General features: G+C 38.2%; 1 protein-coding gene across 2 annotated transcripts in view; it reads right to left on the bottom strand.

Annotated features, from left to right (window-relative positions):
* The window catches only part of OLFM2 (olfactomedin 2), a 576,857-nt gene that overhangs the window by 116,789 nt on the left and 433,528 nt on the right, over positions 1–26,540 (bottom strand). The gene's annotated exons all lie outside the window — the stretch shown is intronic.

Genomic DNA, 26,540 nt, shown 5'->3' with positions numbered 1-26,540 from the left:
CATTACAACCCACCACCCACATACCCCTAATCTAACCCAAACCCCCCTTAAATAAACCTAACACTACCGCCCCTGAAGATCTCCCTACCTTGTATTCACCCCGCCGGGCAGAACTCCTCATCCGATCGATGTGTTCCAGCAAGCGGCAGTGAAGTCTTCATCCATCCGGGCGATGTCTTGAAGCAAGCGGCAGAGAGTCTTCTTCCATCGGCGACGTCTTCAAGCAAATCGGCATCTTCAATCTTCTTACTTCGCTCCTCCGCCGTGGAGCATCCTTCCGGCACGACAACTTCCCGATGAATGAGGTTCCTTTAAATGGCGTCCGCCGAATTCCGATTGGCTGATAGGATTCTATCAGCCAATCGGAATTAAGGTAGAAAAATCTGATTGGCTGATTGAATCAGCCAATCAGATTCAAGTTCAATCCGATTGGCTGAACCAATCAGCCAATTGGATTGAACTTGAATCTGATTGGCTGATTCAATCAGCCAATCAGATTTTTCTACCTTAATTCCGATTGGCTGATAGAATCCTATCAGCCAATCGGAATTCGACGGATGCCATCTTGGATGACATCATTTAAAGGAACCTCATTCGTCGGGAAGTCGTCATGCCGGAAGGATGCTCCGCGGCGGAGGAGCGAAGTAAGAAGACTGAAGATGCCGATTTGCTTGAAGACGTCGCCGATGGAAGAAGACTCTCTGCCGCTTGCTTCAAGACATCGCCCGGATGGAAGAAGACTTCACTGCCGCTTGCTGGAACACATCGATCGGATGAGGAGTTCTGCCCGGCGGGGTGAATACAAGGTAGGGAGATCTTCAGGGGGGGTAGTGTTAGGTTTATTTATGGGGGGTTTGGGTTAGATTAGGGGTATGTGGGTGGTGGGTTGTAATGTTGGGGGGTGGTATTGTGTTTTTTTTTTGCAGGCAAAAGAGCAGTTTTCTTTGGGGCATGCCCCCACAAAAGGCCCTTTTAAGGGCTGGTAAGGTAAAAGAGCTTTGAACTTGTTTAATTTAGAATAGGGTAGGGAATTTTTTTATTTTGGGGGGCTTTATTATTTTATTAGGGGGCTTAGAATAGGTGTAATTAGCTTAAAAATCTTGTAATCTTTTTTTTATTTTTTGTAATTTAGTGTTTGTTTTTTTTTGTAATTTAGTTTAGTTTATTTAATTGTATTTTTAGATAGATATTTGTAGTTTCTTTAATTTATTGATAGTGTAGGTGTATTTGTAACTTAGGTTAGGATTTATTTTACAGGTAATTGGGTAATTATTTTAACTAGGTAGCTCTTAAATAGTTCATAACTATTTAATAGCTATTATACCTAGTTAAAATAATTAACAATTTACCTGTAAAATAAATATAAACCATAACATAGCTATAATGTAATTATTAATTACATTGTAGCTATCTTAGGGTTTATTTTATAGGTAAGTATTTAGATTTAAATAGGAATATTTTAATTAATAATATTAATATTAGATTTATTTTAATAACAGTTTAGTTAGGGATGTTAGAGTTAGATAGGGTTATTATACTTAATATATATATAATATAATAACGATATTAACTATATTAACCCTAATATAATTAGGGTTAATATAGTTAATATATATAATATAATAACTATATTAACTATATTAACCCTACTATAATTAGGGTTAATATAGTTAATATAGCTGGCGGCGGTGTAGGGGGATTAGATTAGGGGTTAATACATTTATTATAGGTGGCCGCGGTGTAGGGGGATGTAGATTGTAGGCTAAAGAGCAGTTTACTTTGTGACAAAGCCCCGCCAAAAGCCCTTTTAAGGGCTGGCAAAAGAGCTGTTACTTTGGGGCATGCCCCGCAAAAAGCCCTTTTAAGGGCTGGCAAAAGAGCTTTTACTTTGGGGCAATGCCACGCAAAAAGCCCTTTTCAGGGCTATTTGTAGGGTTAAACCTAGGTTTAGTGGTAGGGATAGTTTAGTATTTTAGGGGTTAAATAATTTAATATAGATGGCGGCGGGGTAGGGGGATTAGATTAGGGGTTAATAATTTTAAAATAGCGGCGGGGTAGGGGCTCACTTTAGGGGGTAGGTAAGGTAGATGGCGGCGGTGTTAGGGGCTCACTTTAGGGGGTTATAGATTTAATATAGCTGGCGGCGGTTTAGGGGTTAATAACTTTATTAGGTAGCGGCGGGCTCCGCGAGCGGCGGTTTAGGGGTTAATACATATTTTATGGTTAGGATAGTAAGGGGGGATAGCGGATAGAGGGTTAGACGTGTCGGGCTATGTTAGGGAGGCGTGTTAGACGTGTCGGGCTATGTTAGGGAGGCGTGTTAGATAGTGCGGGTGATTTAGACTTTAGTCAGGTTTTGTAGGCGCCGGCAGTTTCTAACGTGCCGCAAGTCACTGGCGACGCCAGAAATTTGTACTTGCGCAGATTAGCATCTGACGGCGACATATATGGGATAGCTCGAGTTGCGAGCTGAAACTGCGGGCGACGCCGGTTCCCTCGCTTGCGCTGCAAACTACGATCTATATCTGATCGCGCCCCTGACTTCTATAGGGTCTCATTTTCATTTTTCTTTTCTTTAATTTATTCTGATTTAAAGTTTTCTTTTTTCATATATGAAAATTGACTGTTTTATAGACTTTTGTTTTTCATTTTAGTTTGTTTTGTAAGTTTCTGAAGGTGTTTTTCTAATGCCAGTATGATTCACAGTGAAGCTCGTTGTATGAACGGTTATAAGATTCATATGGCTCCTTTAATTATAATGGAGCTTAAAGGGACATGAAACCCAAAATCTTTCTTGATTCAGATCAAGGCCGGACTGTTATCCGACGGACATTTGTCCGACTGACATTTGTGTGACAGATAATATTCTGACATTTTTTCAGTCTCTTGGTATCTTTTGTTGAAGGAGCAGCAATGCACTACTGGGAGCTAGCTAAACACACTAGGTAAGCCAATGACAAGAGGCTAGGTAAGCCAATGACAAGAGGCATATATATGCAGCCACCAATCAGCTGCTAGCTCCCAGTAGTACATTTCTACTGCTGATGATGATATGTACATGTGCTTTTCAGCAAAGGATAACAAGAAAATGAAGCATATTAGATAATGGGAGTGCTAAGCATTTTTAAGCTTTTTTTTGCCGTTGCTTACATTTTAACACTATTATAAGCCGTAGTTTGGTTAGTAATCCAAACAAATTATATATTGCTTTGTTCCCTAGGCCCAGAAGATTCTGAATATACCATTATTATTAGACATGAGCACAGGCAAAAAAATGGTTTAATCTGAAAGTTTATTTCATATTTTTTTAAAATATTTAAATGTAGCCACCAATCAGCAAGGGCTACCCAGGTGATGAACCAGAAACTGGCTGGCTCCTAAGCTTACATTCATGCTTTTTCAAATAACGATACCAAGAGAACAAAGAAAAATAGATAATAGATGTAAATTAGAAAGTTGATTAAAATTGCATGCTCTATCTGAATCATAAAAAGAAAAAATGTGGGTTTCATATTGCCTTAAGAGAGGGGCATATCTACTACAAAATAAACTTTATTAGGGGTCTCTAGACAAAACAGATTTGTTTTTTATTGAGCTTATAAAGTCTCATTCCTCATCAAAATCTCATGTATTGTGGGATTTTATTTATATTTTTATTTTTTTATTTTTTTAATGTTTAAGGTTTAAACAGCTTCCCTAACCACTCCCTATATTGCCTGTCACTTCCTGGCCCTTCCTCATCTATGATATTACCACACACATTTGTGGAGTCATCACCGGTGTAGTGTCGAAATCTGCGACCCAACAGAATGTGAGACCACATTCCTGAGCGCACAAGTGACTGGTTGACCACCAATCACTGGTCGCAGAATCAGACGGAACAGCTGAGGCTGTCAGATTTTGCAGCCTTCACCGAAGCGCCACTGTTCCACAGCTTACCATGCCTTCATAAATTTATTAGCAGTCCCGGGAAACGGATACTAATATGGAAATGCCTATGAATGTTAAAAATAGGTTGAAAATTTTATGAGCGGCTGCTCAATTTCATTCTTTCTCCATTAATAGGTTGAAACTTTGATGAGCAGCTACACCATTTGATTCGTTCATTATATTCTTACTATCATGCTGCTGTTTATATTTTTAAAAATGTACCTTTTATCTGTATATTTTCCACAGTTAAAAAAAAAACGTAACATCTTGCATCATTTATGAAAACATACAGATAACAGGTAAATTTAAAAAATATAAACAGCAGCATGATAGTAAGAATATAATGGAGAAAGAATGAAATGGAGCAGCTGCTCGTCAAAGTTTCAACCTATTTTTAACTTTCATAGGCATTTCCATATTAGTATCCGTTTCCCAGGACTGCTAATAAATTTATGAAGGCATGGTAAGCTGTGGAACAGCGGCGTTTTGGTGAAGGCTGCAAAATCTGACAGGCTCAGCTGTTCCGTCTGATTCTGCGACCCGTCACGTGGTGTAGTGTCAAAATCTGGAAGGAGGTGTTTCTAGCAGGTGATTGGTGGTCACATTCTGTCGGGTCGCAGATTACGACACTACACCAGCACTACCATGCTTCGGAAGTGCCGACCAAGACACCATCAGTGATCATGGCCAGCAAATAGCAATGGCCTCCTATGCCTCATGCGTTACAGATATGGAAAGAAAGAAGAGAGGTACAGTCAAGGGAATAAAATCACATCTGTGTATGTATGTCACTGTCAGCCAAAAAGGTAAAATAATTCATTTGCATGTCACTGGCAGCCAAGGGTTAAAATGATTGCTTATATATATATATATATATATATATATATATATATATATATATATATATATATATATATATATATAATGGGGGATCAAGAGCAGGAGCTAAGGCAGAGCTTTTGGAAGGCATTGTATGACCCCACCTACCATTGTGTCAAGTCATTGACAGGTTTTCCAGTATTTTTGGGGACAGCTGACAAACCTGTGGGTGATCCCCCTGCATAAAGAGAACAGGCTGTCATATGCTCAAAGGCAGAGGTTTTCATGATGACCCATTCTCGTCTTGTACATGGAAAAGGTTAAAATCGCATGTTCTGTCTGAATCATGAAAGTTTGATTTTTACTTTACTGTCCCTTTAACTCGTTGATCTGACAAGTGCCATTACACATTTTTATGAAGTCCACAATTTTCTGTAATTGAATTAGTTTTTGAGCAAGACATTTTTTTTATTAAATCTAGGACATTGATTGTTTGGTTAGCGCAAAGTAAAATGTATATTTGTCACTTAATTAGCTGCAGCAAAAGTACAGATAAATGTACCAATTAGGCTTTTAAGGGGGATGGTACTAGAATTCCAAAACAATGCACATTTTGCTAGCAAAACAGTTTTTTATGCTTTAAAAAAAAATTGTTATATGCAGGCATCTTACAATACAGTGTTTAAAGGGACAGTAAAGTAAAATTAAATTTTCATGACTCAGGTAGGGTATGCAATTTTAATCAACTTTTCAATTGACTTCTGTCGTTAAATTTGCTTCGTTCTCTTGGTATTCTTTGTTGAAAGCATACCTAGATAAGCACTACTGGCAGCTAGCTGCTGATTGGTGGCTGCACATATATCATATATGTCTCTTATCATTGACTCAGCAGATGTGTTCAGCTAGCTCCCAGTAGTACATTGCTGCTCATTCAGCTAAGGATACTAAGAGAATGAAGCAAATATGATAACAGAAGTAAATTGGAAAGTTGTTTAAAACTTCAAAAAAAGAAACGTTTTGGGGTTTTGTGCCCCTTTAATTGCTAATATATACTATCCAAACATAAAAACATTACTGAAGACAGGACTCATAAATACATTTGCACTGAATATTAGACATGTGCGATTCGGTTCGATTAGGAAATTCGGAAAATTTGGCAAATTCGGCGATTCAGATCGAACCGAATTTCCGAATAAAAATGTTGCTGAATTTTCCGAATCGAATCGAATCGAATTGATTCGTAAATTTGGATGGCCATTGGGATTACACTAGTATTATACAGTATGTTAGGTTAACACCTAATATACAGTATAATACTAGTCTAATCCCACCTAACACTTACTGAATTGCCGAATTTCCGAACCAAATCGAATCGAACCGAATCCAGACGAATTTCTTCGAATCCGAATGAATCCGAAACGAATCCGAAACGAATCGATTCGAAATTTTCTGAATTCGAATCGATCCAAACCGAACTTCGAAAAATTCAGAATTTATCCGAACCGAACCGAATTTTTTCGCCATGCACATGTCTATTGTTTGGAACTGATAAAATAATTAACTGAATGTGAGGTATTAGGGCAATTAACCTATGACCAATACTTTCCAGGAGTATATTATCTTATATATAATATATATTATCTTGCTATCTTTATTTGAAAAAGATGGCATCTAAGCTAAGGAGCCAGCCATTTTTTTGGTTCAGAAATCTGGACAACACGTGTTTATTGGTGGGTGAATTTATCCACCAATAGGCAAGAACAACCCAGGTTGTTCACCAAAAATAGGCCGGCATCAAAATTTGACAATAGGAGTAAATTAGAAAGCTGCTTTAAATTGCATGCTCTATTTGAATCACGAAATAAGGTTTTTTCAGGCCGCAAGCAGCAGGACTGCATTATTATTACCTCCCTTCTGCAGGCATCCTGGACCTGAAAACAATCCCCATTTAAAGACCAACGAAGTACAGGGTATGTCGCTGGTCATTAAGGGGTTACGGCACAATATTTATAGTATGGATTTTGAAGGAGCATGCTTTATAGATGGAAACAATTAGATATCTTTACACTGTATGCAATTCACAGTTCCACTGTCTTGCTCTACCAGAACTCTCAGCTGTCCTGCATTTAGCGGGACAGTCATTAATTGGAAACTCTGCTCTGCATTCCCTCCTGCAGCTTTGTGTACCTCATAACAGTGTGAAACTTTCTAACCAGTCAACTGAAATACCCTGACTTATTCCACATCAAAAGCAGCCCCTCACACCCAACACCTCCCACCTCCCCACCTGACTCTGCCCCAGACTTATGCAACTCTGACTGTCATGAGATGCAGGACATATGCAGGACACAGCAATGATGGTACAACTCTATTTTATTACAGAGCATAGCAATACACATCCAGACAGGTTGATTGTACTAAACTAACTGCGACACAGACACCGGACCTAAGCCCCGCCCACATGCTAGTGACATCACATCCTGCTATCATCACATCTTCCCCTTTTTCAAAGGCAAAGCATACATTCGCATATATTAAATAACAAGGTACACCAACAGGGTATACAACAACGTTTTGTTTTAGAACATTATAAAAACAGATAGATTAGAAAACATGAACAAATAAATTACATCCTGACTTGGACATCGGGGTAGACTACCCTAGTCCACAGTGACCATGGGATTATTCTGCCCATACTTCCGGTCACTGTTCTAGCTAAAGTCAGTCCCTGTATCGGGCCGGAAGCCTCACCACTCTTCCGCTTGATGTAACTTTGCATGAACTGTCCTCTGATACAGAAGATGGTGAACAAGAGTCTGCTGGAGGCAAAGATATATCCCCGCTATGATCTTGCTGGGGGGAAGGCACCTCCCTTAGAACAGGGGATCCCACCGGCGGTGGTACTGAGGTATCCGGTTCCAGACTCTCAGGTACAGGCTGAAGATGTCTTCGGTTACGGCGTGTAACCGTCCCTCCCTCTGTAAGGACTGTGTAAGACCTTGGTTCTGGAGAGCGGCCCACTACCGTAGCAGGCGTCTTCCATTTCTTCTCATCATCCAGTTTAATTCTGACACTTTGGCCCGCTTTCAGTTCCTGTAAAGGCCTGACAGAATGTCTCCTGTCGTAGAAGAAACGATAACCCTTTTTGGCCTCTTCATCCCTCCTAAGGACTTCGTCCCGAGGAACAGGGCCAGGCGGCTTGAAGACACCCACTGAGGGTAAAGTGGTGCGAATCTGGCGTCCTAGCATCAGCTGTGCCGGGCTAAACCCGGTGGCTTGAATGGGCGTTGCCCTGTATGACAAGAGGGCTAGGTACGGTTCAGATTGCTTTAGAATGAATTTTGTTGTTTGAACTGCCCTTTCAGCCATTCCGTTGGCCTGCGGATAATGTGGACTTGACGTGGAATGTACAAAATCATATTCCCTGCTGAAAGCACTGAACTCTGTAGAAGCGAACTGCATGCCATTATCACTCACCAGCTCCATTGGAATGCCCCAGCGGGCGAACAAGCTCTTCAGGCGAATGATAACGGCCTGACTTGTGATATCATTCAGGGGTGCTATTTCCAAATACCTGGAATAGTAGTCGATAACAGCAAGAAACTTTTTCCCGTGCAGTTCGCACAAATCAGCAGCTATTTTCTGCCACGGCCCCGCAGGCAGCGGAGTAGACATTAAGGGCTCCCTTCTCTGAGTAGGCCGGCGTTCCCGGCAAAAGGCACATTTAGACACGTGATTTGCAATGTCGGAGCTGATCCCAGGCCACCACACAGCTGTAGCTGCTCTTTCTCTGCACTTTGTGATGCCTAAGTGCCCATCGTGTATCCTGTTCAACATCTCCTTCCTCATGCTGACAGGAATTACAATACGGTCTTGGAACAGCACCAACCCCTCCAGCTCCGTGAGCTGCGACCTCTCTGGCTGGTAAGCATTTAAAGACATCCAGGCTGCCCGGCTCTCGGGCCAGCCATCTCTTATGTACCTTATAACTTCTTGCAGATCTGTGTCCAAATATGTCTCTTTCTTTATCTCTTCCAGTTTCCTTGAAGAAATGGACTTAGAGGCCAGAACTGAATCAACATACACTTTTACATCCGACTCTGTGGAGGATTCTTCAGCAGCAGCCAGCGGGAGCCTGGACAGTGTATCTGCCACAACCAGCTGCTTCCCCGGCACATGCACTGCCTGAACATTGAACCTGAGTAGTCTCATTAAAAGTCTCTGGCATCTCAAGGGTGTTTTGTCAATGTCATAAGAATTGATAAGAGGGACTAGCGGTTTGTGGTCAGTTTCCAGACTAAATTTCTCCAAACCCACTAGATAACGCTGAAAGCGCTCACAGGCCCAAACTGCAGCCAGGCACTCTTTCTCAATTTGAGCGTATTTTGACTCCGCAGCCGTCAGTGTGCGGGAACAGTAGGCGATGGGCTGTAGTTTGTTGTCATTCAGCTGCAGGAGTGCAGCCCCCAACCCATAACTGCTTGCATCAGCACTAACCACAGTCTTTTTTGAAGGGTCGTAGAACCCCAGCACTGGGGCAGACCCCAGCAGGGACTTAGCATGCAGGAACGCTTTTTCTTGTGAGGGTCCCCAGACCCAGGCAACATCTTTCTTAAGCAACTCTGTGATAGGGTGCAAAACTGTAGATAAATCTGGAAGAAACTTGCCCACGTAATTTACAAGGCCCAATATCTGTCTCAGCTCATGTACATCAGAAGGGCTTTTCATCTGTTCGATAGCCCGAATTTTCTCGGGGTCCGGCTTGATGCCATCCCCGTTGATGATATGCCCAAAGTAGCATAATTCAGTTTTCCTAAAATGACATTTTTCTTTATTCAGCTTCAGCCCAGACTCTTTGATAGCCTGCAGCACACAACTCAAACGCTGATCATGCTCTTCCACTGTAGACCCATACACTAGAATGTCGTCCATGACGACTGCTGTGCCCACGTGGCCACTCAGGAGAGAACTCATTTCCCTCTGAAAGATCTCAGGAGCGGAGGATATCCCAAAGGGAAGTCTGCAGAAGCAGAACCGACCTACCGGAGTGATAAAGGTAGTCAGTTTGCGGCACTTTGGATCCAGGGGGATCTGCCAAAAGCCGCTAGAAGCGTCTAATGTGGAAAAGAACTTCGCCCCAGCCAACTTCGGGGCTATATCTTCCAATGTCGGCAGCACAAATCTCTCCCTCTTCACTGCCTCATTCAACCTTTTCAGGTCCACACAGATGCGCACCTTTCCGTTTTTCTTTGCAACTGGAACAATGGGGGCACACCAATCAGTTGCTTCAACAACCTCTTCAATAACCCCCATAGACTTCATGCGCATGAGCTCTTTCTCCACTTGAGGCATGAGCGGGAACGGAATTCTACGAGGAGTAGAAATACTGTACGGGACTGCGTCACTTTTAAGTGCTATACGGACAGGTTTGCAGCTCAGTAGGCCCAACTCGCCAAACATATCTTCAGAGATCTCATTCACTCTGGCCACGAGGCCCAAGTCACAGGCTGCTTTTCTGCTCAATAAACTGTTAACACACTAACCTCGGATCACATGCACCCACATGGTGAACTTCCTTTGTTTGTACTCACAGCTGGCAAGAAATTTCCCCACACAATCAATGCGGCCACCAGGACTATGAACATTTGTAGTAACCTTCGCCAGCTGGGGCTGTCGAGGCAGTTTCATAAATTCAGCAAAAGACATTACAGTGATATCTGCTCCTGTGTCAATCTTAAAATCAACTTTGGCTCCCATTACAGTAAAAGTAACTTTCCAATCTTCCTCTGAGCTTGTCCGTTCCACAACAGACCCCACAAAAGACACTTCCTGACCCTCCTGGTCACTGTCCACCTGCATCTCCTTAATGTATTCAGTTTTACACACCACTTCAAAATGGCCTATTCTGTTACATTTTCTGCATCTTTTATCTCTGGCCGGGCATATAGCACTCTGATCATGAGCCCGGTAGCACCGTGTGCATCGGCCATGTTGCGCCCATCCACTTCTAGGCCTTTCCAGTACTTTAGATCTACCGCTCACACTGTGCCTTTCACTAGTAATTTTCCTAGACTGTTGCACTTCATCCACAATACTCTCAGACCTCAGATCAGCACTTTGCTTTTTCACCAGTTCACTCTGGCGGGCCATCCTAATAGCCCCGTCTAACGTTAAATCAGGCTCTAACTGCAGCTTCAGGGAGACTTCAGCATCTGCAATTCCAATAACTATTCTGTCTCTGATTTGCTCTTCTTTAGCAACACCAAACTCACAGAATTCAGCTAATTCATACAGGCTGCGCACAAATGACTCCACAGATTCTCCCACACGCTGATTACGTTTGTGAAAACAAGCTCTCTCATGAATCACATTTCTCTTGGGCACAAAGTGGGCACTGAGTTTATCCATAACTATATCAAAGTTAACTTCGTCCCCTTCTTGGAAAGTAAAAGCATTGAACACTGGCTCTACATCTTTCCCCATAGAATATAAAAGAGAATTAACTTGTACTTCACCACTCTCCTTGTTCAGTTTGGATGCAATCCTGAAGCGCTGAAACCGCTGACGCCATGTGGGCCAAGCTGCAGGCTGAGAAAAGTCAAAAGGCTCAGGTGGGGTAAACTTTGACATCGTCATCATCAGAAACAGAAGCGTAGTCCAGAACTTCTGACACCATGTCATGAGATGCAGGACATATGCAGGACACAGCAATGATGGTACAACTCTATTTTATTACAGAGCATAGCAATACACATCCAGACAGGTTGATTGTACTAAACTAACTGCGACACAGACACCGGACCTAAGCCCCGCCCACATGCTAGTGACATCACATCCTGCTATCATCACACTGACATTGGCCTTTCTCTAAAGAAATCTCACTTTTCTTACAGCAGGAGCATAAAAGCTGTACACTATCCATTGATTTCAGGAAGAGTTCTGAGTGCCAAGCCAATAATGAGAGGCAGGAAATGTTGGAACAAGACTTGCTTGTGCTGCAAATTAACATCTAATGTTTGCAGGATTAAAGGGACATAAAACGCCACATTTTTCTTTCATGATTCAGATAGAGAATACTATTTTAAACAACTTTCCAATTTCCTTCTATTATTACATTTTCTTCATTGTCTTGTTACTCTTTGTTTAAAAGTAGGGATGTAAGCTGAGGAGTGTGCACGTGTCCGCAGCACTATATGTATAACATGAGAACAAAGTAAATTCGATAATAGAAGTAAATGGGAAACTTTTTATAAATGTATTCTCTATCTGAATAATGAAAGAAAAATGTTGTGTTTCATGTCCCTTTAAGGAGACCATTTTGGAAAGAATTCCTATCATGCATATTAAAAAGCAACTAGCAAATAAAAAATATTTATCTATGAAAAGGTTTAAGGGACACTAAACCCAATTTTTTTCTTTAATGATTCAGAAAGAGCATGCAATTTTAAGCAACTTTCTAATTTACTCCTAGTATCATTGTTTCTTTGTTCTCTTGCTATCTTTATTTAAAAAGCAGGAATCTAAAGCTTAAGAGCTGGCCCATTTTTTATTTAGAACCTGGGTTATGCTTGCTTATTGGTTAACTAAATGTAGCCACCAAGCGCTATTCAGGGTGCTGAACCTCAAATGAGCTGGCTCCTAAGCTTTAAATTCTTGCTATTTAAATAAAGATAGATGGAGAACAAAGAAAAATTGATAGTAGGAGTAAATTAGAAAGTTGCTTATAATGGCTTGCTCTATCTGAATCATGAAAGAAAAAAAAATTGAGTTTAGTGTCCCTTTAAGTAAAAGCTGATTAATTTTAAAATTGAAACTTGCATGGATATATGTACAAAATGTGATATCAGTGTATGAAATGCTCACTGGCTAATGAAGATATCTATCACTCCTGCTCTATTGGTTGAGTAGGCCAAGCCTCCACCAGCCTCACAAAAAAATATTCAGCACAAGAACATCTGTTATAAAAAAAAATGTATAAAAGATATTTCATATCCTCTTTCTCTTTTTGATGGGGTCGAAATGAATACAAATCTCCCTAACATGCGTAAAAGTATAACAACAAAGAGTTGGGTTTTTTTTTTAGCAAAGGAACATGTAGCTTTCTTTACAATTCAAGAAAGAAAAAAATGGTTTATTTTCTCTTTAAGATACTCTGCAAGGTTTGTAAATGAAAACATAAACACATTTAGCCATGCAATTGTGACATTTAACAAAGAATGCAAAATGTAAAAAAAACTCAATAATTGCATCTAAAAATAGGAATAAATCCAGGCTTAAAGATATTGCCCTTATCAACATATGAGTCTATGGGGCTCATTTATCATGCTGTGAGTTTTAAAGATGCTAAAAATGCATCGGTCCTATAAAATAACATATCATTAGGAACTAGATTAAATCTAATTTATCACATTTTAAAGGGTAAGTATGAAAGAGCATACATTTACTTGAAAATGATATTATCAACTCTATCAGCCATATAGGCTTTGTATTCAGCAATATCTATCTGTCAGGTCTCTCTTGTTGATTAATGTTAATATTACTAAAAGTATAGAGAGCTCCCGCTTGTTTCTGCCCCAGCCCAGGATATTAGTGCAGTGTCACACTAGATAACAGCCAGTGCAAGGCACTTATCGGAGCACTATATCAAATCCAAAATATATTTATCTAATATGGTAGGCGAAGAGAATTCAGCTTCAGTTGTTGTTGAGATTTTCAATATGGAGTAACAAACACATGTAGTAGCAATAGAAGAATATTGTGGTAAAAAATTTAGCAGCTAAAATATCAGTGCCAAGTAGAACTGAGGAACTCATGGTTCCCAATGATCAAACTTTTAAACTGTAAATAGGGTTAGGCCAAGGGTAATGGTTGTTGCATGCTGTATAACACACCAGCGATAAAAGGGTTCAATCACATCTAAATTCTTTTCACTTTAAAGGGACAATATACGCTAACTTTCATATAACTGCATGTAATAGACACTACTATAAAGAATCATATGCACAGATATTGATTTAAAAATGCAGTATAAAACCTTACTTAGAAGCTCCCAGTTTAGCACTGTTAATGAAGTTTGGCTGGAACACCCACTGAAAGGTGCTGGGAAAGCAGAAACAGCCAGACACTCCCCCCTCCCCCCTTCCCTGCATATAAAAAGACCCATTACACAAGACAAAGTTTGTAGATATCAGTCTACAGCTAAAGTTTTTGACTTGGTTAGGAGTCTGCAAATCAGCACAATCACCTAGATTTCCAGTTTTGCGTTCCGGTTTTAACACTGAAAAAATAGTCATTTCAGCATAAAAAGTCATTACGAGTCTTGTCAGTATAGCTATACCGCAAGCATTTTAGCCTTTAACACAAGGTCAGACCCGCACTCAAAAAAAAATGACGCTTTTGCGTGGGATTTCCATAGCGCTGCCATTACAAGTTTTGCGGTGAGGATAAAAAGCTTGCATTCCAGCCTATACTGACACGATCCGTTCCGCAATCTGTTGCAATTCTAAAACACAACGAATGCCACAGCGCTAAGAAAGGATTTAGCAAACAAAACTGCTGTATATATAGAGTAATCCCTTATTCCTCAGTCAGTATAAAAAGAGGAGAGATTATAGAAACTGCAGAAAAAGAAACTCTACAGATTGACTAACAATCAAATACAGCTGCACTGCTATAAAAGCAGCTTAATGAGTGCAATACCTGGCTACTATGAAAGAACCCTTGGTAGGAGTATATATGTATATATCGATGGAATATATTTGTATGAATATAAAATCTATTTAATTAATCATTAGAACTGATGATTAGCATGCACACAGTAATAACAGTATATAAAAACATATCAAATAAAACGCATCTTCAGAAAAAACATTTTCACTAAAAACATAACATGAATAGCATAAAAACTGACAATATATCTAGTATCATAAAACTGACAACATATCCAGATGAATTCCCATATAAATATTGTGGATATGATATATAAAAACAGATCCAATACAGTCCGTTTGGAATAACATAAGTTTTAGTCTCATAATGAAAAAGAAAAAACTTAAATCAGAAGCAGAAGAATCAAACTGAAACAGCTGCCTGAAGAAATTTTCTACCAAAAAAGCAAATACATCAAAATGATAGAATTTAGTAAATGTATGCAAAGAAGAACAAGTTGCAGCTTTGCAAATCTGATCAACTGAAGCTTCATTCTTAAAAGCCCAGGAAGTGGAGACTGATATAGTAGAATGAGCTGTAATTTTCTGAGGCGGGGCTTGACCCGACTCCAAATAAGCTTGATGAATCAAAAGCTTTAACCATGAAGCCAAGGAAATGGCAGAAACCTTCTGACCTTTCCTGGAACCAGAAAAACTAACAAATAGACTGGAAGTCTTCCTGAAAACTTTAGTAGCTTCAGCATAAAAATCCCACGCTCTCACCACATCCAAAGAATGTAAAGATCTCTCCAAAGAATTCTTAGGATTAGGACACAACGAAGGGACAACAATTTCTCTATTAATGTTGTTAGAATTCACAACCTTAGATAAGAATTTAAATGAAGTCTGCAAAACTGCCTTATCCTGATGAAAAATCAGAAAAGGAGATTCACAAGAGAGAGCAGATAATTCAGAAACTCTTCTAGCAGAAGAGATGGCCAAAAGGAACAACACTTTCCAAGAAAGTAGTTTAATGTCCAAAGAATGCATAGGCTCAAATGGAGGAGCCTGTAAAACCTTCAAAACCAAATTATGACTCCAAAGAGGAGAGATTGATTTAATGACAGGCTTGATATGAACCAAAGCCTGTACAAAACAATGAATATCAGGAAACGTAGCAATTGTTCTGTTGAATAAAGCAGAAAGAGCCGAGATTTGTCCTTTCAAAGAACTTGCAGACACAACTTTATCCAAACCATCCTGAAGAAACTGTACAATTCTTGGAATTTTAAAAGAATGCCAAGAAAATTTTTGAGAAGAACACCAGGAAATGCAAGTCTTCCAAACTCGATAATAAATCTTTCTAGAAACAGATTTACGAGCTTGTAACATAGTATTAATCACGGAGTCAGAAAAACCTCTATGACTAAGCACTAAGCGTTCAATTTCCATACCTTCAAATTTAATGATTTGAAATCCTGATGGAAAAACAGACCTTGAGATAGAAGGTCTGGCCTTAATGGAAGTGGCCAAGGTTGGCAACTGGACATCCGGACAAGATCCGCATACCAAAACCTGTGAGGCCATGCTGGAGCCACCAGCAGCACAAACAATTGTTCCATGATGATTTTGGAGAACACTCTTGGCAGAAGAACTAGAGGCGGGAAAATATAAGCAGGATGATAACACCAAGGAAGTGTCATCGCATCCACTGCTTCCGCCTGAGGATCCCTGGAGCTGGACAGGTATCTGGGAAGTTTCTTCTTTAGATGAGATGCTATAAGATCTATTTCTGGAAGACCCCATATCTGAACAACTTGAGAAACACCTCTGGGTGGAGAGACACTCCCCTGGATGTAAAGTCTGATGACTGAGGTAATCTGCTTCCCAATTGGGAATTGGGAATTGTTGGAGAAAGCAAACAATGCTAGACAAATCAGAATCTAATCCTTGTTGCGCTAAATGTTCCAACCAAAAAGTTGATGCAGCTGCAACCTCAGTCAAAGAAATTGCAGGCCTGAGAAGATGACCAGCATATAAATAGGCTTTCCTTAGATAAGATTCAAGTTTTCTATCTAAAGGATCTTTAAAAGAAGTACTATCTTCCATAGGAATAGTAGTACGTTTAGCAAGAGTAGAGATAGCCCCATCAACTTTAGAGATCTTTTTCAAAAACTCTAAAGAAACTGCTGGCAAAGGGTACAATTTTTTAAACCTTGAAGAAGGAATAAAAGAAGAACAAGGCCTATTCCATTCCTTAGAAATCATATCAGAAATAGCATCAGGAACTGGAAAAACCTCTGGAATAACCATAGGAGGTTTATAAACAGAATTTAAATGTTTACTCATTTTAATATCAAGAGAACTAATTTCCTCCATATCGAATGTAATCAACACTTCTTTTAACAAAGAACAAATATACTCCATTTTAAACAAATAAGAAGATTTGTCAGTGTCAATATCTGAGGCAGTATCTTCTGAACCAGATAGATCCTCATCAAAGAAGGATAATTCAGTATATTGTCGGTCATTTGAAATTTCATCAACTTTATGAAAAGTTTTAAAAGACCTTTTAGGTTTATTAGAAGGCGGAATGGCAGACAAAGCCTTTTGTATAGAAAAAGAAATAAATTCTTTTAAATTTACAGGTATATCTTGTGCATTAGATGTTGAGGGAACAGCAACAGGTAATGAACTACTACTGATGGATACATTTTCTGCATGTAAAAGTTTATCATGACAACTATTACAAACCACAGCTGGAGATATAACCTCCACAAATTTACAACAAATGCACTTAGCTTTGGTAGAACCATTATCCAGCAGCAGAGTTCAAACAGTGATTTCTGAGACAGGATCATATTGAGACATCTTGCAAATGTAAGATAAAAAACAACAACATATAAAGCAAAATTATCAATTTCCTTATATGGCAGTTTCAGGAATGGGAAAAAATGCAAACAGCATAGCCCTCTGACATAGAGAAAAGGCAAGAGGCATATAGGAATGGGGTCTTAAATAATGAAAATATTTGGCGCCAAGTATGACGCACGGCACAAACAGAAAAATATTTTTTGGTGCCAAAAACGTCCGGAAATGAAACACTCACGTCACAGAAGATGCAACCTTGTGAAGGACTCGGCGTCAACTAAGACGCCGGAATGACGAAATTGCGTCAACGAACGTAACTTTGCACCAAAAAAATCTTGCGCCAAGAATGACGCAATAAACTTTAGCATTTTGCGCCCTTGCAAGCCTAATTCTGCCCGCGAATTTAAAAGATATTCAGTTGAAAAAGACTACACCCCAGGTAAGAAATACATTTTTCCTAAAAAAAACATTTCCCAGATATGAAACTGACAGTCTGCAAAAGGAAATATACTAAAAACCTGAATCATGGCAAATATAAATACAATACATATATTTAGAACTTTATAAAATACAAAAAGTGCCAAACCATAGCTGAGAGTGTCTTAAGTAATGAAAACATACTTACCAAAGACACCCATCCACATATAGCAGATAGCCAAACCAGTACTGAAACGGTTATCAGTAGAGGTAATGGAATATGAGAGTATATCGTCGATCTGAAAAGGGAGGTAGGAGATGAATCTCTATGACTGATAACAGAGAACCTAAGAAATAGATCTCCCTTGCATTCAATAGGTGATACTCCCTTCACATCCCTCTGACATTCCCTGTACTCTGAGAGGAACCGGGCTTCAAAATACTGAGAAGCGCATATCAACGTAGAAATCTTAGCACAAACTTACTTCACCACCTCCATAGGAGGCAAAGTTTGTAAAACTGAATTGTGGGTGTGGTGAGGGGTGTATTTATAGGCATTTTGAGGTTTGGGAAACTTTGCCCCTCCTGGTAGGATTGTATATCCCATACGTCAGTAGCTCATGGACTCTTGCCAATTACATGAAAGAAATGTTTTTTCTGAAGATGTGTTTTATTTGATATGTTTTTATATACCGTTATTACTGTATGCATGCAAATCATCAGTTCTCTTTCAGAACTTAATTTTTAATTCTGATTTTTTAATGATTAATTAAATAGATTTTATATTCATACAAATATATTCCATCTATATATACATATATACCCCTACCAAGGGTTCTTTCATAGTAGCCAGCTATTGCACTCATTAAGCTGCTTTTATAGCAGTGCAGCTGTATTTGATTGTTAGTCAATCTGTAGAGTTTCTTTCTCTGCAGTTTCTATAATCTCTCCTCTAGTTATGAATTTTGTGCTACAAAACTGTTACACAAAACTCATAACTAAACTGTTACAAAGTACACTAACACCCATAAACTACTTATTAACCCCTATTTCGCTGCTCTCCTGCATTGCAAACACTATATTAAACCTATTAACTCCTAATCTGCCACTCCCGACATCGCCGCCACTAATAAAATTTATTAACCTTTATTCCGCCGCTCCCCGACATCGCCGCCACTATAATAAACTTATTAACCTCTAAACTGCCAGCCCCCCAAATCGCAAAAAATTAAATTAAACTATTAACCCCTAAACCCCCTAACTTTAAATTAAAATTACAAGATCCCTATCTTAAAATAAATAAAAACTTAACTGGAAAATTAAAAAAACCTAAGTTTAAAATATATATTAAACTAACATTACTATAATACTAAAATTAAAATAACTATCAATTAAATACATTAAATTACACATTAAAAAAAACTAACACTACTAAAAAAAAAATCTACATTTACAAAAAATTAAAAACACTAAATTACAAAAAATAACAAAATTATCCAAAATAAAAACAATTACACCTAATCTAATAGCCCTATAAAAAAGCCCCCCTAAAATAAAAAAAACCATAAACTACCAATAGCCCTTAAAAGGGCCTTTTGTATGGCAAAAATACAAAGCCCCCCAAAAGTAAAACCCACCACCCAACCAACCCCTCAAAATAAAAAACCTAACTCTAACAAAAACCTAAGTTACCCATTACCCTGAAAAGGGCATTTGTATGAGCATTGCTCTTAAAAGGGGATTAAGCTCTTTTTCATTGCCCTGAAAAGGGAATTTAGCTCTTTTAAGAATGCCAAAACCCTCATCTAAAAAAAAAAAACTAACATTAACGCCCAACAATCCACCTGCAGTTTATGAAGTCCGGACATCCAGGAGGCGAAGTCTTCATCCAGGCAGCGAGCTCTTCATCTATCCAGGTTCGGTCTTCTATCTTCATCCAGGCGGCATCTTCTATCTTCATCCCGGTGGAGCGGGTCCATCCTTCAAGACATTCGGCGTGGGGCGTCCTCTTTATATGGTCACCGCCGTACACTGAATCTTCAATGCAAGGGAGCCATTTCAAAATGGCGTCCTTTGAATTCCTATTGATTTGATTTTTGAAATTCAAATCAGCCAATAGGATAAGAGCTACTGAAATCCTATTGGCTGTTCAAATCAGCCAATAGGATGAGAGCTACTGAAATTCTATTGGCTGATTTGAACCCAGATTCTCACAAATTAAAAATAGGGTATGGCATCAGTTATTAAGTGAACAAGTGGAGGTGGAATTGCGAGATGAAATTAAAATTAAAAGTTTTCTCAAGAAATGGGAAAGCTATATAAAATCATTGGAGCTAGAACTTCAGAAGTATATAGTTTATCCTTTCAAAGATCTTATTTTTATATTGGAAGCAAACCTAAGAAGGAGAATGGCTGTATAATTGGGGAGACTGACGGAGAGAATTATTTAGATATAGGATGTTATGGGGGGGTTTGTTGTCAGTCAGAAAACTGAGGTTTTTTTGTCTTTCTTTGGTCTCAGTACAGAGAAAGTTTATTAACAAGAGGCTAATCAGAAAAGTAATCTACATATTATATTGTTTTTTCTTCTTTTTACTTTGTAATTTTGAGATGACAAAGCTATGTTTAGTTGCCTTAAATGTAATTATGTCTTAAACAATGTATGTAACTTTACATATGAATCTTAATAATAAAAGTAAGAATAAATAAAAAATATTCAACAAAATATAATAGTGGTTTCTAAGGGTTTAGGACTCTAAAGTCTTGTAATAACATCACTGTAAGTGCTATAGACAATATATTATGTTATATTCTCTGATTTTTTTTGTTTAAAATGTAGCATACCTGTTTGTGAAATTAACATGCAGCAATGTAATCTTACGATGTATGATACCTCAATAAGGTTTTTTCTTTATAGGTCACACCTTATAAACCCAGTCTTATTTAAATGTTTACACATTTTGTTTGTAATTTGACAGTGTTCTCTTTCTCTTGTATACTAATCTTAATTAAGAAAATGGAATTGGCTTTGTATACACATTGAAAGAGCTGCGTCTCCAAACTCTGTAAACTTTTTCTTTAGATATAAATAAAGCTGGGGGAAAAAAAAAAAAAAGAAGACATCGCCTGGATGGATGAAGACCTCGCCGCCAGGATGAAGACTTCACCGCCTAGATGTCTGGACTTCAGAAACTGTAAGTGGATCGTCTGGGGTTAGTGTTTTTATTAACTTTTTTTGTGTGGTTTTTTTTTTTTAGATTAGGGTTTGGGCATTCTTAAAAGAGCTAAATGCCCTTTTCAGGGCAATGAAAATGAGCTGAATGCCCTTTTAAGGGCAATGCACATACAAATGCACTTTTCAGGGCAATGGGTAGCTTAGGTTTTTGTTAGAGTTAGGTTTTTTTATTTTGGGGGGTTGGTTAAGTGGTGGGTTTTACTGTTGGGGGGGTCTTTGTGTTTTATTTTCAGGGAAAAGAGCTGATTTTTTTTAGGGCAATGCCTTACAAAAGGCCCTTTTAAGGGCTATTGGTAGTTTATTGTAGGCTAGGGTTTTTTTTTTTTAATTTGGAGGTTTTTTTAATAGGGCTATTATATTAAGTGTAATTGTTTTTATTTTGGATAATTTTGTTTGTTATTTTTTGTAATTTAGTGTTTGCTATTTTTTGTAATTTAGTGTTTGTTATTTTTTATAATTTAGTGTTTTTTATTTTTTATACTTTTTTTTAGTAGATTAAATTTTTTTTTGTAGTGTTAGTTTTTTTAATTTATTTAATTTATTTACTTGATAGTTATTTTAATTTTAGTATAATAGTAATGTTAGTTTAATATATAGTTTAAACTTAGGTTTTTTAATTTCCCAGGTACGTTTTTATTTATTTTATGATTATTAATAATAATAACTAGTATTTATATAGCACCTTTCTCCCAGTGGGACTCAAAGCACTTTTAAGATAGGGATCTTGTCATTTTAATTTAAAGTTAGGGGGTTGTTAGGTTTAGGGGTCAATAGTTTAATTTAGTTTTTTGTTATGTGGGGGGCTGGTGGCTTAGGGGTTAATAGGTTTATTTAGTGGCGGTGATGTGGGAGGCCAGAGGTTTAGGGGTTAATAACTTTATTTAGTGGCGGCCATGTCGGGGAGCGGCGGAAAAGGGGTTAATAACTTTATTTAGATGCCGCCGATGTCGGGAGCGGCAGATTAGGGGTTAATAAATTTATGAAGATGTTGACGATGTCAGGGGCAGCAGATTAGGGGTGTTTAGACCTGGGGCGCGATCCGATATACGGCATACTTTTTGGCGCAAGCGAGGGAACCCGCACCGCCCGTAGTTTCACCTCGCACATCGGGGTATCCAATATACCCTGCCGGCAGTTGCTAAAGTGCCGTAAGTCGGATAAACTAGCAATGTCCAGAAATAAGCGTAAGTACAAATTTCTGGAGTCGCCAGTGACTTACGGCACTTTAGAAACTGCCTGCGCCTACAAAAACATACTAAAGTATAAAATTTCACGTAACTGTCTAACACGCCTCCCAAAAATATCCCGACACGTATACCCCTCTATCCACAATCCCCCCTCTCACTCCTAACAATAAATGTATTAACCCCTAAACCGCCGCTTTAGGTTTTTTTAAGGGGGGATCGGGTGGGTTTTAGAGTAGGGGTGTGTGGGTGGTCGGTTGTAATGTGGGGGGGGGGATTGTTCTTTTTTTTACAGGTAAAAGAGCTGATTACTTTGGGGCAATGCCCCACAAAAGGCCCTTTTAAGGGCTGGTAATAGAGCTGATTACTTTGGGGCAATGCCCCACAAAAGGCCCTTTTAAGTGCTATTTGTAATTTAGTTTAGGGTAGGGAAATTTTTTTTTTTTTTTTTTTTTTTTAATTTTATTAGGGGGCTTCGATTAGGTGTAATTAGATTAAATGGTAATACCATTTTGCATGCCATCTCCCAACACCCTACACATGTCTGATGAAATATATGAAACACAATCTTTAGAATTCAAAAACAGATTAATATGTAGGGGTTATAATGCTAACAATCTCGAAAAATGTTGCAAACATATAAGAACTTTCACTAGCATTCCTAAAAAACTAAATTTGAACAAGAAGGAGAAGCATAGTTTTGAAGATGCCATAGTATTTACTACAGCATACTCAAAACAATATAATGAAATCACGAAAATTCTAAAAAAGCACTCTCATGTCCTTTTAGGAGATGATACATTAAAACCTTACGTTAATAAGATTAAATATGTTCCTAAAAAATCCAAAACCTTAGGTCAAACAATATCCCCTAGCTTAGTTATGAGAACTAATGAAAAAAAGCAGAATTGGCTACAACATAAAGGGATCTATAGGTGTGGAAGACGTAACTGCCACATGTGCACAAATATTCATGAGGGTAATAATTTTTCTAGTCATAGTACAGGAAATGCATACACAATAGATTTTTATGCCAACTGTTGTACCACATTTGTGGTTTATCTCATCACCTGTAACCTGTGCCAGTTACAGTACACAGGACAAACTTCTAGGGAGGCTCGCAAAAGATTCAATGAGCACACCAGAGACACCAAAAATTATAATAAAGATTCGGCAGTTGCGAATCACTTCAATGGTTACCATCTGACTAATGAGGCTAATATAAGTATTAAAATAATAGATATTGCAACCACATCCATTAGAGGAGGAAATAAATTTAAAATGTTGGAGAAGAAGGAGCTATATTGGATGTTAAAGCTAAAAACACGCTCGCCTTTAGGGATGAATCGTGAGTGTGATATTAATTTCTTTATAGATAACTAATTCCAGGATAATTATTTTAGTACCTTCACATTTCCACATAGATGTATATTGCAAAGCCCTGATATTCAAGTACATCATTGAATACATATCAGTTGATATCACATCCCCTACTATGTATTATTAGGTTATGACATGTATCATGAGGTTCCCAACAATGTACATTTAACATTACCACTGTCAAAGTTAAATTCCATTTTTTTCGAACTAATATATGTGGCTAAGTTGCGGTCCCTGCCACTTATTATATAATTTTTAACAATGTACATTGAACATGACTATTCCCAAAGTTATATCACATTTTATTAATTTTCACCTGGTATATATAGCAGTGTTACGTATCATTATAATAGATTCATGTCTCATTTTTATTTCTTTTTATTTCTTTTTTTCTGTATTGCGTTTCTACAGTGTAGAGCAGATTATTCTGCAATTTATGTCTATACATGTATATTTAAATCATGTAAAAAGTGGGTACATTTCTTTTGTTTTTAAAATATCTTGCTACTTGAGATGAATAAAACAGAGCATCTGCACTTTTAGGGGTTAATAATTAAACAGCTGTAACGTATTGATTTACATACAGGTAACAACCAATCAAATACAGAGGTCCCCCTTAAGTGCAGGCTGCCCTACATCTCAATCATGTCTATGAATAAGCGTCCTAAAGGGACGCAAAACTAGTCAGACAGCTTGGTGTGTCTTTCACACTCCTGCCATTGTCTTTTTAAGCGTGTGATACAGCGTTTGTTGCTGTTTTTGTTTTAACAGAGTTTAATAAAGGATTTTTTACTTTTAATGGAGCCCTCGCTGCAGTGCCTGCTGTTTGACTCTTTCTTGGATGTAATTAGATTAAACTTCTTGTAATATTTTTTTATTTTTTGTAATTTAGTGTTTGTTTTTTTTGTAATATAGTTTAGTTTATTTAATTGCATTTTAGTTTAGATCATTGTAGTTTATTTAATTAATTTATTGATAGTGTAGGTGTATTTGTTACTTAGGTTAGGATTTATTTTACAGGTAATTTTGTAATTATTTTAACTAGGTAGCTATGAAATAGTTATTAACTATTTAATAGCTAGTGTACCTAGTTAAAATAAATACAAAGTTACCTGTAAAATAAATATAAACCCTAAAATAGCTACAATGTAATTATTAATTATATTGTAGCTATTTTAGGGTTTATTTTATAGGTAAGTATTTAGTTTTAAATAGGAATAATTTAGTTAATAATATTAATATTATTTAGATTTATTTAAATAATAATTAAGTTAGGGGGTGTTAGGGTTAGACTTAGGTTTAGGGGGTAATATATTTTATGTAGGTGGCGGCGGTGTAGGGGGTCAGATTAGGGGTTAATATATTTAATATAGGTGGTGGTGGTGTAGGGGGTCAGATTAGGGGTTAATATATTTAATATAGGTGGCGGCGGTGTAGGGGGGTCAGATTAGGGGGTAATATATTTAATATATGTGGCAGCGGTGTAGGGGGGTCAGATTAGGGGTTAATACATATAATGTAGGTGGCGGCGGGGTCCAGGAGCGGCGGTGTAGGGGGTCAAATTAGGGGGTAATATATTTAATATAGGTGGTGGCAGTGTAGGGGGGTCAGATTAGGGGTTAATATATTTAATATAGGTGGCGGTGGTGTAGGGGGTCAGATTAGGGGGTAATATATTTAATATAGGTGGCAGCGATGTAGGGGGGTCAGATTAGGGGTTAATATATTTAATATAGGTGGCGGCGGTGTAGGGGGGTCAGATTAGGGGGTAATATAGTTAATATAGGTGGCGGCGGTGTAGGGGGGTCAGATTAGGGTTTAATGCATATAATGTAGGTGGCGGCTGGGCCCGGGAGCGGCGGTTTAGGGGTTAAACACTTTATTAGGTATTGCGGTGGGGGATTGCGGTTGACAGGTAGATAGACATTACACGTGCGTTAGGTTTTATTTTGCAGGCATTTTAGGGAGTTACAGGGCTCCAATACTCAGCGCAAGGCTTGCTACACCTGCATTTTGTGGCGAGGTGAAAATGGAGTAAGGTTTCTCCATTTTCGCCACGTAAGTCCTTACGCTGTATATTGGATACCAAACTGTGCGTGTTTTGTATGTCAGTCTATGGGGCAAAAAACTACGGGCGAAGGCAGAAATATATGTTACGCCGTATATGTGATACCAAATCTGCGCCAAATCTGGCGTCGCCGGCTTCTGCGGGCGACGCTGCATATCAGATGGGGCCCCTGAGGTTTATGTTAGGCTGTTAGTTTTAAACATAACTTTTTTCACCCATAGACATCAATGGGGTTGCGTTACTGTGATCGCCATTCCGCTCTCCCCATTGATGTCTATGGAGAAAGCCTGCATGAGCACGTATTCTCAAACCTTGGATTTTGTGCTCATCGGAACCATATCGCAAGCACAAGGCGGCTATTTAAAAACTTGAAATAGCAGAGCTAAGCAGGGTGAAATAACGCAACTCGTAATCTAGGTGAATGTTATTTAAAAATAAGCAAAACTTTACATTTTTACAAAAACACTCCCAGATGGGCTATATAAACGGATCATCTACAAAACATTTATACAAAGAAAAATCTAGTATACAATTGTTCTCATGCAGATGAGTTAAAGGAACATAAAAGTGCATAAAGAAAAATCTCTACTGTGTTTTATGATTGCTCTTTTGTGTGCTATAACTATGTGTTTAATTCCAACAAAAGAATTAAAGATTTTCATCAGTATTTTTTCTTTTTCTTTTCGTTGGTGCATTCTTTGGATGTTCATTTAATTAAAACGGAACAAAATTCCCATTTTTGTGACAAATGTGCATTTGTCCGAAAATGAATGCACATCTATTTTTACCATGGACTGTGTAATTATTATTCAGTGCTCATGGATGTGCACCAAGCACACACACGACACAGATAAAATATTAAAAACAAAATGCTAAAGCAGCCTTTTAATGCATTTGTGGCCAAATTACAAATTAAGCATTTTGCATTTTTACTTTAGTATTGGTCAATATTTATCACGCACGTTCTCTCAGGCAATACTGCACTAGAT

The sequence above is a fragment of the Bombina bombina genome, chromosome 6 (genome assembly GCF_027579735.1).
Source record: "Bombina bombina isolate aBomBom1 chromosome 6, aBomBom1.pri, whole genome shotgun sequence".
Lineage (NCBI taxonomy): Eukaryota > Metazoa > Chordata > Amphibia > Anura > Bombinatoridae > Bombina > Bombina bombina.
This window is presented reverse-complemented; position numbering and strand designations above follow the sequence as displayed.